The 11,240-nt window shown below is 42.2% G+C and overlaps 1 protein-coding gene and 1 non-coding gene across 2 annotated transcripts in view; both read left to right on the top strand.

Moving 5' to 3' along the window:
• LOC105526273 (putative neuroblastoma breakpoint family member 6-like protein) overlaps window positions 1-11,240 on the top strand; it is a 255,070-nt gene that overhangs the window by 179,989 nt on the left and 63,841 nt on the right.
• Window positions 6,443-6,514, top strand: TRNAQ-CUG. Its single transcript has one exon. It is a non-coding gene; the product is annotated as a tRNA-Gln (tRNA).

Below are 11,240 nucleotides of genomic sequence, written 5' to 3' on the forward strand. Positions count from 1 at the left end.
AAAAAAAAAAAAAAAAAGAAGGGGGAAAAATATACCAAGTTCCATAATTGCATCCTCTACCCACACCCAGTTCTTAGAATCTTTTCCAATGGAGGCTGCACCTTGTGTACACTCAAATTCAATCTGAGCACACAATCATTTAGAAAACCAAGGCAGCTTTTCCAATTTTCAGCATCACACGCTTGAGGAAACAAGTATTTCAATCACTATTTTAAATATTCATTGAGATAATTATTCTCAGGTTGATGAAAAATGTGGTGTATCCATGTACTGTTGCCTTCTTCTGGATAAAGAATGTTGTCTTTACTCTGCTGGCTCACATTTGACCAGAAACTGGAGCCCCAGCAAATCCTAGTAGCCGCTCAGGAAGCCTATTTTAAGATAGTCCCAAAATCAAACTTGTTCTAAGACTAGTATGCTGAATGAAGAGAAAGAGCCTGATGACAAAAATTCAACTAGAGCTGTGGGTGACAGTTGTGGGTTTCAGTACTGGTCTGGGTTTCCCGTGAGCACCTAATGAACAGGCTCATTTGCAGGGATCGTCAAGGTGCTCACTATGTCCACCTCATAGCCTCGAAAGAAGTGATCGGCTAAAAGAATTTGTGGGGTATCCTGAAGGGAAATTAGTCCAGAAATAGAGGAGAAGATAAGGATTTTATAAAACAGACATGTGATTCAACAGTTGTTTAAGATGTAGAAAGCTGCAAGAGACAGTTGTTCCCACTCTAATGACAAGAAAAAGCTGTATGGTCTGCAAAATCATATGTGTTTTGATCCCACCAGAGAGCTGAAGTTGCAAGGCCCCTGAGTCAGCTGAAGTCCAAAGCATGAGACACCCCCTTATAGAAGGACAAACACATGAAGCAGTTCATCTTTGACAGATAATGGAAGGAAAAGATGGCAGCCATAAATGTTGGTTGGAGAAAAATCACTGAAGTTTTCATCATTTCTTAAAGGCCAAGTGTGAACTACTGTGACAGCTTAGAAACTCTGAGAGTCCCAGACACATAGCATGTTTTCGCCCATTTGCTGTGTCTTTCCTCCCACATCCTTAGTGCTGATAAGATATATGTGGCAGGGAAAGAGAATTTCTCGAGCTTGCCACAGTAGTGTAGGCATATAAGTCATGATCGCATGATTGACCACCACCAGAGCACAGGCACAAAACCTGGTTGCTTCTCTCACATAAACCAAAAGGCATCTACCACTGATGTTGGAGCTAGGAACCTGTCCAACCATTGGCTCCAGTGACAGGCCAACTGCTGAGGTAGGGTTAGACACAAAAGCTGTCTATATTAGACAAGGGGAGGAGACTTGCTCTTGCCCAAGACTTCCCATCATTGAAAGGCAGAGTTCCACTACCCCAAGGGGATGTCACAGGAACACTAGGACTCAGGCACCCATGGCCTGAGGTTTGGTACACTTTCAATGCAATCAGTAATATGAGTTGGTTTCAATCAGTCATTTGAGTTGGTTGCAGACCCTTTCCTTTAATGAGGAAAAACTGTGATGTGGGTACAAATTTTCCATGTTCAGGGAAGATTGGCCTTGTCCTTAAGGATATTATATTGATTGGATTTCTCTCAATCTCCTTTAGTTGTGTTTACCATTATTAAAATTAAGTGACTTTCACTTGGATGAAGTGGTAATAAAAACAGGTTGTGAGAATTCCTAGTGATTTTTGATCCCAAGCCTTGCATCACTGTTGGTACTTCATGTGTGTACCTGAAAACAAAACATGTACAATTGTTGCACTGGTTTGAAGATTTTAATGGTGAAAGCAACCTAATCAGTAATCAGTACTCTATCTAGAAACCAATCTTGGAAATATGTGATTATGCTCTTTTAAAATAGCTGAAAAGCAGGCCGGATGTTCTGGCTCATTCCTGTAATACCAGCACTTTGAGAGGCTGAGGTGGGCAGATCACTGAAGGCCAGGAGTTCAAGGCCAGAAGCCTGGCCAACATGATGAAACCCTGTCTTTACTGAAAACACAAAAATCAGCTGGGCTCTGTGGTGCACACCTGCAATTCCAGTTACTCAGGAGGCTGAGGCAGGAGAATCCCTTGAAAATGGGACTCGAAGGTGAAGGTTGCAGTCAGTTGAGATCTTGCGACTGTACCCCAACCTGGGTGACACAGGGAAATTCTGTCTCAAAATAAATAAATACATAAAATAGCCGAAAAGAAATGACTGTGTGTTCATTCTCATTTTGTTCTTGTTTTGTTGTATAGTATTTAAATAAAAGATTATTTATCCTCATACTGAATTTCCGAAAGTGATATTTGCAGTTAACATTTTGTTAAATGGTGGAGAGAAAATTTAATTGTCTTACTTTGAAAAGTTTGGCATAGGTTCTGTCACATTTTTGATGCTTTCAAACGCAGTTCTGTCATTAGAATGCTGGCAATTAGTTACATGCAAAGAGTATCCTAACCACTTTAATACAATGGTTTGAAGTTCTGCAGGCAGTAACTACTGGACATCAAATCACAGTGTTTTTATTGGTGACATGTTAGAGAGAAATAGAAGTTTCTGCAGTACAAATGTCCTATTAACTAATCCTTGTGCTATTAGCTTACAGGGCTTTGACTCCTGGGTCTGAAAAAGACACCTACTCTTGCTAAATCTTGAATATTGACACCAATCAATGCCTCATCTTCGGACCCTGGGGAAGATGACAATCAAAATGAACTGCTTTCATGAGAAACGGAACCAGAAGTTGAAACCATTTAATCCCTCTAGGCCCAACAATCCCACCTGCCCCCTTTTCCACCTCATGCCCCCTCTTCCTCTAGACAGAAGAGGTGGGCACATGAGAATTATAAGGCCGGAGTTTGGGGGATAAGTTTAGTTCAGAGACTTTCTTTTCTTTCTCTTTTCTTTTCTCTTTTCTTTTCTTTCTTTCCTTCCTTCCTTCCTTCCTTTTTACTTTTTTCCTTTTTTTTTTTTTTTTCCTTTTTACATTTTTGGTAGACACAATGTTTCACCATATTGCCCAGGCTAGTCTCAAACTCCTAAGTTCAAGCGACCCACCCACCCTGGCCTCTCAAATTCAGAGATTTTCTGTAAATTAGACATTACACTCAGAAGCACACTGATGCAAGGCCAGCAACTGGGCCCATGTATCGGAATAACAGGGTTATCTAGAGCATTCATCTGCTTTTTCAAAGAAAAGTATAAAAGGTCATGAAAGATTTTTGAAACTCTTTCCTTATGGTTAAACTGATTATAATTAAATTTGTGTAATTTTTTATAATTATAATTATAATTTTTTATAATTAATTATTAAAATTATCTTTAACATTTTAATACACCACACAAAGGTAAAATTTAGTTTTTTCTTTTGATCAAAATGTTTGTGTAATATTAATAATAGATATAAAATTTTGGCTTACCTTTTGGCTAAACAATTGACTATTTTAAGGTGACCTGTGATCCTATTTTGTGACATCAAGTCTCTCGAAACTTGGATATTTGGCAAACTTTCTAAGAGTAAAATTTCCATATTAAGCCTTTTGGACCTCAAATTAACTTTTTGGATATTAGGTTCTTGAAGTCCAAGATAGATACATTAGGCTTCTTAGGCTTATTTGTTATGCTAGAATTATGCAAGAAGCATTGTCAAATCTGAAGTGGTGTTTCACTTCCTTTGGGTTCTGTTGACACAGATGTGTTGTTAATGCGTGTTCCAGGATTGTATGAGATTCCCAGAGTTCTGATATGCCGTCATTAATAATTATGATTATTATGTTAAATTGTGTGCCACAGAAGCAACCGAATTCCCTTGTCAACTGTGTCTATGACTATGGCTGTCTTAAGGCTTTTGTCATCCACAGTTGTTTGCTTTGATTCTTCTCAAAAAGTGACTTATAATCAGTTACAGTCCAGGCCTTGGTTTTTTGGAGAAGTCCATGAAAAGGACTCTTGGATGCAGGTTTCAGATAACTTTGGAGATCGTGCCATTGAACTAAAGAGAAAATTTCCAGGGCACTAATAGAAAGGCTGGTGTGTTCATAGAGATTGCTAGCCCAGTATGAAGCAGAGCAAGAGATGATTGCATGGATTAAACTAATGGAGGACTGAAATAACTTTTTATGGCCTTTGTTTGTTTGAAACATTGTTTATTCTTCAGAGTCTGGAGAACTTTTTTTCTTTTGAGCTATTTATAGCTTGCAACAATTGAGTAGAATAGTCTTCTAAACAGAATTTGAGGCATATTTTTCTCTCTGCGGAATTTCTCCAGAATATGTAAACTGAATATTCTTAACTCATGACCATGTGTTTGTTTGCATAAGTTCAATAAGATTTTGTTTTCTTTTATAACCTGACACAGGTGGAGGAATTGGTAATTTTCCTAGGGCTTTGCCTGAAATGGCATTGTGAAATGTTCCAGCAAAGCCCATTTAGGAGAGCCTATATGAACAATGATTCTTGCTGCACTTTGGGTAATCAGGCTAAGTATATGGGACTGAAGCTTCTTTTGCAGGTAGGTTGGTCTTGCTGTGTTTTGTCTTTAGTGGAAGTGGGGAACTGGAGAAAGGAAGATTCTGTTTCAGGAGAAAGTACAGTATTTGCTTTCCTTCCTGGGTGAACGTTTGATTCCTGGATGGCCATGCGGTCACCCATGGTGTGAAGCTGCTCAGGATGCCCCTTCTCTACATGACGCAGCCAGAAAGATGAATGACCAGATTCCCCATGATTGAGGAAATGAGAAATAGAAAGTAGGGACTCAAATTGATGCAATAGTCCCACAGACAGTGTTTTTGGATAGACTTAGAAATGGACCCTTCTGGTCTTAAAACTTGAAACTTACATTTGTTTTACCTGAGTTCCTTCCTCAGGAAAGGACCCTCAGGCCTCTCAAAAAGCATCTTAGACCTGAAACTTAGCACATCACAGCCTCCAGACAATAAGATGTCAGACTCCTCACTCATCATGAGTGCTTCCTCAGCCCTCCCTAGTTCCTCTTTTCCCACACACAGTTACATTTCTTCCCTGCTAAATAAACCCCTCAGTTCCGTTGATCAGGGAGATTAATTTGGGACTGATCTTCCGTCTCCTCAGCTGCAGCACCCATTTAATGCCTTCTTCCTTGGCAATACTCAACATCTGAATGATTGGCTTTCTGTGAGCTGAGCAGCATGGCCTAGACCAAACACCTGGCCTTTCAGTAACAATACATGTACACTTTTAAAGACCGCAATTAATGGGTCATGAGATATTAGAAATTGGAATGGCATTAATTTGGCCTATTCTGAGAAAACACACTGTGCTTAAATGTTAGGGCCTTGCCTCCTGACCTTGACAGTATATGGTTGATTTTGAGTTATAGCAGGTGAGTATGGCCTGGTTTGAGTGTTTTATAGAAATGTAAAACGTGGCTGAGTGCATTTATTTTAAATCCAAAAAATTTCCATTTCTGGTGAGAAAATTTTATTAAAACCAACCAACCAAACAAACATAGAAGTATATGAAGAAGAGAATGAAGGATTCACTGCTTCCCAATCTCATTTGATTGCTGTCTTCTGTTATATACTACAGGGAGGAAGGGGGCAAGGCGCCCAGGAAGTCCCATGTCCTGTTTTGACAATCATCTGGCCTCCTTGGGCAAACAGAAAAGAGAGAAAGCAAAAAGAAAATAACAGAAATTTTGCAGAAATTTCATCTCTGGTCTGGGTGTGGTGGCTCACACCTGTAATCCCAGCACTTTGGGAGGCCAAGGTGGGCAAATCACTTGAGGTCAAGAGTTCAAGACCAGCCTGGCCAACATGGCAAAACCTCATCTCTACTAAGTTTACAAAATTTAACCAGGCATGGTGGCCCATGCTTGTAATCGCAGCTACTGGCGATTACAATCACTTGAACCTGGCAGACGGAGGTTGCAGTGAGGGGAGATGGCCCACTGCCACTGCACTGCACTCCAGCCTGAACAACAGAAGGAGACTCTGTCTCAATGCAAGGAAGAAAGGAAGGAAGGAAGGAAGGAAAGAAAGAAAGAGAAAGAAAAAGAAAGAAAAAGAAAGGAAAAGAAAAGAAAAGGAGGGAGGGAGGGAGGAGGGAAGGAAGGAAAAGAAGGAAGGAAGGAGGGAGAAGGAAGGAAGGAAGGAAAAGAAGAGAGAGAGAAAGAAAGAGAGACAGAGAGAGACAGAAAGAGAGAGAGAGAATGAAAGAAAGAGGAAGAAATTTCACCTCAGCACAGGAAACTCTATGAACAAGGCTTCAGGGGCTCTTCTCTGGCCCTAAACCCACAGCGATTTTTGCCTCATTTTTCGGGGTGCAAATGAAATGATAGAACTCGATCAAAGGAGAGAGCAGAGAGAAAGCAAGAAGGATGGCTCCTTCCTGCTGCTCCACCTTCCTCAAGTGGAGTGACATGGGTGGGTGGGAACTATTGCTACTTATTAGGAATGCAGATGCCCCTAGCAAATTTGCACTGTGAGGTTCCATGGTGTAATGGTAAGCACTCTGGACTCTGAATCCAGCGATCCGAGTTCGAGTCTCGGTGGAACCTTTCTGTTTAATTAGGACGGTTATGCCGTGTTTTATTCCCTAAATGGGATGGGGATTCCGCTGACGTTCAGAAGCTCTGTGCTGGAGGACCTCCATGTCCCTTCTGCTCCCGCTGTCCGATGTACCCCGCACTCTTTGTCCCCTCTTCGTCTCCCTCTTCGGTGTTTGGGGTCCCAGAAACCGGGTTGTAACATTGGCCCGGACTACAGGGAAATCGCCGAATCATCCGGTCGGGGTCACCGAGCCTGCAGGGTCCCCCTCCAGGGCCAGCCTCCAGGCACCCAGCAATCGGAGGCCCGGACCGCCCCGCCAGGGATCCAGCGACCCAGCAAGTCCTCACCTCTTCTCAGGGCGATCCTGGGCTTAGGAGTGAGAGGTCTCCTCCACCAAAAAGGCTGCCGCCTCTCAATCCTAGACCCAGAGATTCCTTTCACCCGGGAAATCTCCTAATGGCACCCATTGTCATTTTGGTAAGTAAACGGTGGCCTGAGAAATTTTGATGGGGTTAGCTCAGTCACTGGAGATTGTGTCTCAGCTTAAGTAAGATCGAAGGTTGGAGACCTAACTTGGGAGTAGCACTGCTTTATTCACATGGTCCATCTGATTCTGAATGTTATTCTGTTCTTCATATTCAGATTTTTACGACGAATTTCTAGCTCCTACGTCTCTATTGCGGGCCCTAAAAGTCGCTGTTTCACTAAGCTTTGGAACCTGACTCCTGGAAATTTCATTCTTTCGTCCCAAGATCTCAGCCGGAAAGAGAAATTCGCACGGCGGCCTCTTCAAGCACATGGCCTGGGAGCGCGGGTTCTGATCCTCCGCCGCCCCGGCCGACCTCCCGCTGGACCACGGGGAAGAGGAGCCTGAGCAGCTCTGAGGGGCGAGTCTCTGACGGTGCGGCTCTCCCTCGTCCCATCAGAACCCTGCCCCAAGAAGAAGACGCCTTAGGACGCTACCAGAGTTAAAAATGTTTTCTCCTGCTCTTCAGAGCACTTGGGATGAGGTTCCTGATGGCTCTTGGGAGCGAACTAAGATGTCGCTCCAGGCGCTCAGGACCATCGCTCTCATTTTCATATTTTGGGGCTGAGAGGGATTAGGAAGGACTCAAAAACACGGCAGTCTTTGAGGGGCTCAGTTTGGAGGACGAGCCGAGAGTAGGGGGTGAGAGGACACCTTCTTGGCTCCTTGGAGTGGACTGGCAGGTAAGGAAACACAAATTCCGTTTCCTCTTGCAGGCTGGACTGCAGGGCCTGGGATGGAAAATTGGACAGTCAAAGAGTAACCATAGTTATGCAGAGGTAGGCTGCATGCATTAAAATCTGTTATCCCTAGAGATAAGTGTAGGAAGGGACCAGGGCTCTGCTGTTCACCACCAGCTTTGCAGCATACGGAAATGTGATAACAGAGTATAGTGCATAAAAAATTCATTCCTGTTTACAAAGAAGTGATCACAACCAGTTACAGGTTTCTTTGTTCCTTCTCCATTTCCACTGTTTCACTTGACTAGCCTTATAGGAAAAAAAAAATCATTTGTAAATATTGTTTCAGTTGACCCTCAGCCCACGCATTCCCCACCCCCTGAAAGTAGCTGGACAACAGGTGTGCACCACGTGCTGGGCTGATTTTTGTGTTTTTAGTAGAGATGGGGTTTTGACATTTTGGCCAGGCAGGTCTGGAACTCCAGAACTCAAGTGATCTGCCTGCCTGGGCCTCCCTGCACCTCCCTGCTGGGATTACAGCCATGAGCCACCCCTCTTGGCCATCATTTATATTTTGAATTTAAATATTTTGTAGTCATTGCTCTTCAATGACTGGGTTTTCTTGCATGAGCATGATGGGGTTCAGGATATGCTACTCCAAAATATAACATCTTAGGGTATTGAATATTTTATGCTAAATAAATTTGAGTAAACAACAGAAGCAGGAAGGTCACTGTCACCTCCCCCTGCCCTTCTTCCCTGAAGTCAATTATAAAACCCTTATGTGAGAGGTGCCCTCTCTGTACCCAAAGGAAAGGTGCATCCTGGAGTGTGCAGACACAGGGACACAGAGAAGAGCCTGAACACAGAGACCCGGCTACGTTTTCCCCAGTTTGTTACTGTTAGATCATACTTTTGTTGTCTTATCATACTTCTCCATGACTATCCATTCTTCAATAAAACTACTGTTAAAAAAACAAAAAAAAGACAAAACAAAACAAAAAAACCCTGAGGTTTAGCTGTTTCCATGGACTTTCATTTTCTTTGGAAGGCATTCCAGTCATGTAAATCTTACATTCAATAAATACACATGCTCTTCTCTTGTTGGTCTGTGTTTTGCTGTAAGGGTCTCTCAGCAGTGAACCTAGGCTGGGTGAGGAAAAGTCATATTTCCTCCCTTACACGTACAAATGTATTTCATTATAAAACTATAAACATTTTATTGGGGCAGATTTGAAGCAAGAAATTGAATCATTATTCCCCTGTGTATAAGCTGAACAGATGAGCTAATAAACTCCCAATTCCTCCCAGATAGAAATACTTCTTTAGCTCCTTCCCTGAAGCTCCTTGAGGGTCAAACGTGCTGGAGATTGAGGGGCCTTACTGGGATCTCCCAGCCCAGGAGATTACTGCTGGTGAGAGGATTGCTGCAGTCTCCCTGGGAGGGTGCACGGCCACAGCAAAGTATCACGGCTATAACTTCTGTGCAACCGGTTTTCATCACATCTGCCCTTTGTGCAGTGTTGCAGGCAAAATACAAGAGCTAACATGCACATGAGTAACACATGCACATCATCAACCGTGTCTGAATCACAAAGTGCCACATGTTATGCACAGCTGATGAGTGCATATGTTTACTCATTTAGTCCTTACCTCAGGCCGAGGTCACACCATCACCTTCATCTTCCATATGAGAAAACTGAGATGCACAAAGATGTTAAGTGACCTGCCCAGAGTCACTCAGCCAGCAAAGGAGGATTTGAAAGCAGGAATTTGAAGTGAAGGCAGCCTGGCTCCAGAAGACATTCTCAAAACCACTGTGTTTATACTGCTCCTAGCGAAATCACCCTTGCAAAAATTATGACAGTGAGAAAAACCTGGCATAGGAAAACTATGACTGTGAAAGAAATCTGACCTGACTGACTGCATCTTGCTTCTAACCTCTGAGCTGCCCTTGTCCATTCCGGGGCATAGGCCAGGCTAACTATGAGAGGAGTTTAGTTCCAAGTCTAAGTCTGAAGCAAAGATGACTGCCCCTTCCCGAGACAAACTCCTTCCTATCTTGGGGATCAGACCTTAGCAAAGCTAACAAATTAGGCATGAGATTGGAAATTATGGCTCAGGAGCCATGCAGCCAGAAGCCTCATGATTCCTAAGCTCCCCAACTGTGCCTTTATATAACATTATTAGTATCAAACCTAAGATTTGACAGGGTGTTCAAGGTATTTTTCAGACCCTGCCTTACGATGGACTAGCTGGCACACCCAGACCAGTAAACTGGCTCATCTGGTCCTGTGGCCCTCACCCAGGGACTGTCTCAGTGCAGTAAACAAGCTCTGACACTGTGATTTCATCCCCAACCCAACCAATCAGCTTTGCCCATTCCCTAGCCCCCTGCTTGCCAAACTATCCAAAAAAACAAAACAACCACAACAACAAAACCCTAGTCTCTAAATTTGGGGGGAGGCAGATTTGAGTAATAATAAACCCCTGTCCTGGTCCCTCAGCTGCCTCTGCATTTATTAAATTCTTTCTCTATTGCAGAAAGCCTGCTGTTCTCAGCTCCATTGGCTTTTCTGGGCAACCAGCAAGATAAACCTACAGGGCAGTTACACTAATAAAAGAGAAACACAAATGGTAAGCATGCTTGAAAAGAAATGTAAGTCTGTGTATTTCTTTTCAAGAAACACAAAAAGAGGAGGAATGATGAGACAGGCAATACACTGTCCTAAATATTTTCGTGATTTTCCTGCCTCCCCATTTCCTTTTTATCCCAACAACTGCTCCCCAGAAACCTTCAACTTAAACATGGTCCTGCCAGAACTGGGTTTGTCCTTCCCTCTACATTTTCCTCTCACCTGCCCCACACCCCTTCCATAGCTAATCTGTTCTTTCACTTCCAGGTCATTGAGTTTTTCCATTTAAAAATATAAAAGATACAGAAAGAAAAAGATAACCAGTCATCCATATTCCCATCACCTGGAATTAAGTACTGTTTGCATATGTACATATTTTTCTTCCAAACAATTTTAAAGTTACTCTCACTTTTTTAAAACAAAATTATACATGCTTAGCATAGACCATACCACCAACACAGAAAAAGTGCAGATACGTAAAATTTCTGATCACCTTAAGTTCAAAATAATTTTTGTTAACATTAGGGCAACACTGATTGAGTCATGTTCTTCTGGTATATCTACAGAGAGAAGAATGTATATTTTAGCTAGACTGTCCCTCTGCCCCGTGCACCCACAAAAGAAAAACTAGAACAATAAAGAAAGCTATATATATATGGAAGTTATATATTATATATATATATCCACATATATATATATATGCTTTTATAAAATTGAGCTTAGACTGTACTTTTATTTTACAAATATTCCATTTAATAGTGCATGAATTTAACTGAAGACAAAGAGACAGAAACACAAATGAAGGAATTCCTGAACTGTCAATCACATTTCGAGAGACACTTTTCTAAAGGAATCTTCTAAAGCTAAACCTACATGAAACTAAGTAGAAGAC

The sequence above is a fragment of the Colobus angolensis genome, unplaced genomic scaffold, assembly GCF_000951035.1.
Source record: "Colobus angolensis palliatus isolate OR3802 unplaced genomic scaffold, Cang.pa_1.0 Scaffold584, whole genome shotgun sequence".
Taxonomy (NCBI): Eukaryota; Metazoa; Chordata; class Mammalia; order Primates; family Cercopithecidae; genus Colobus; species Colobus angolensis.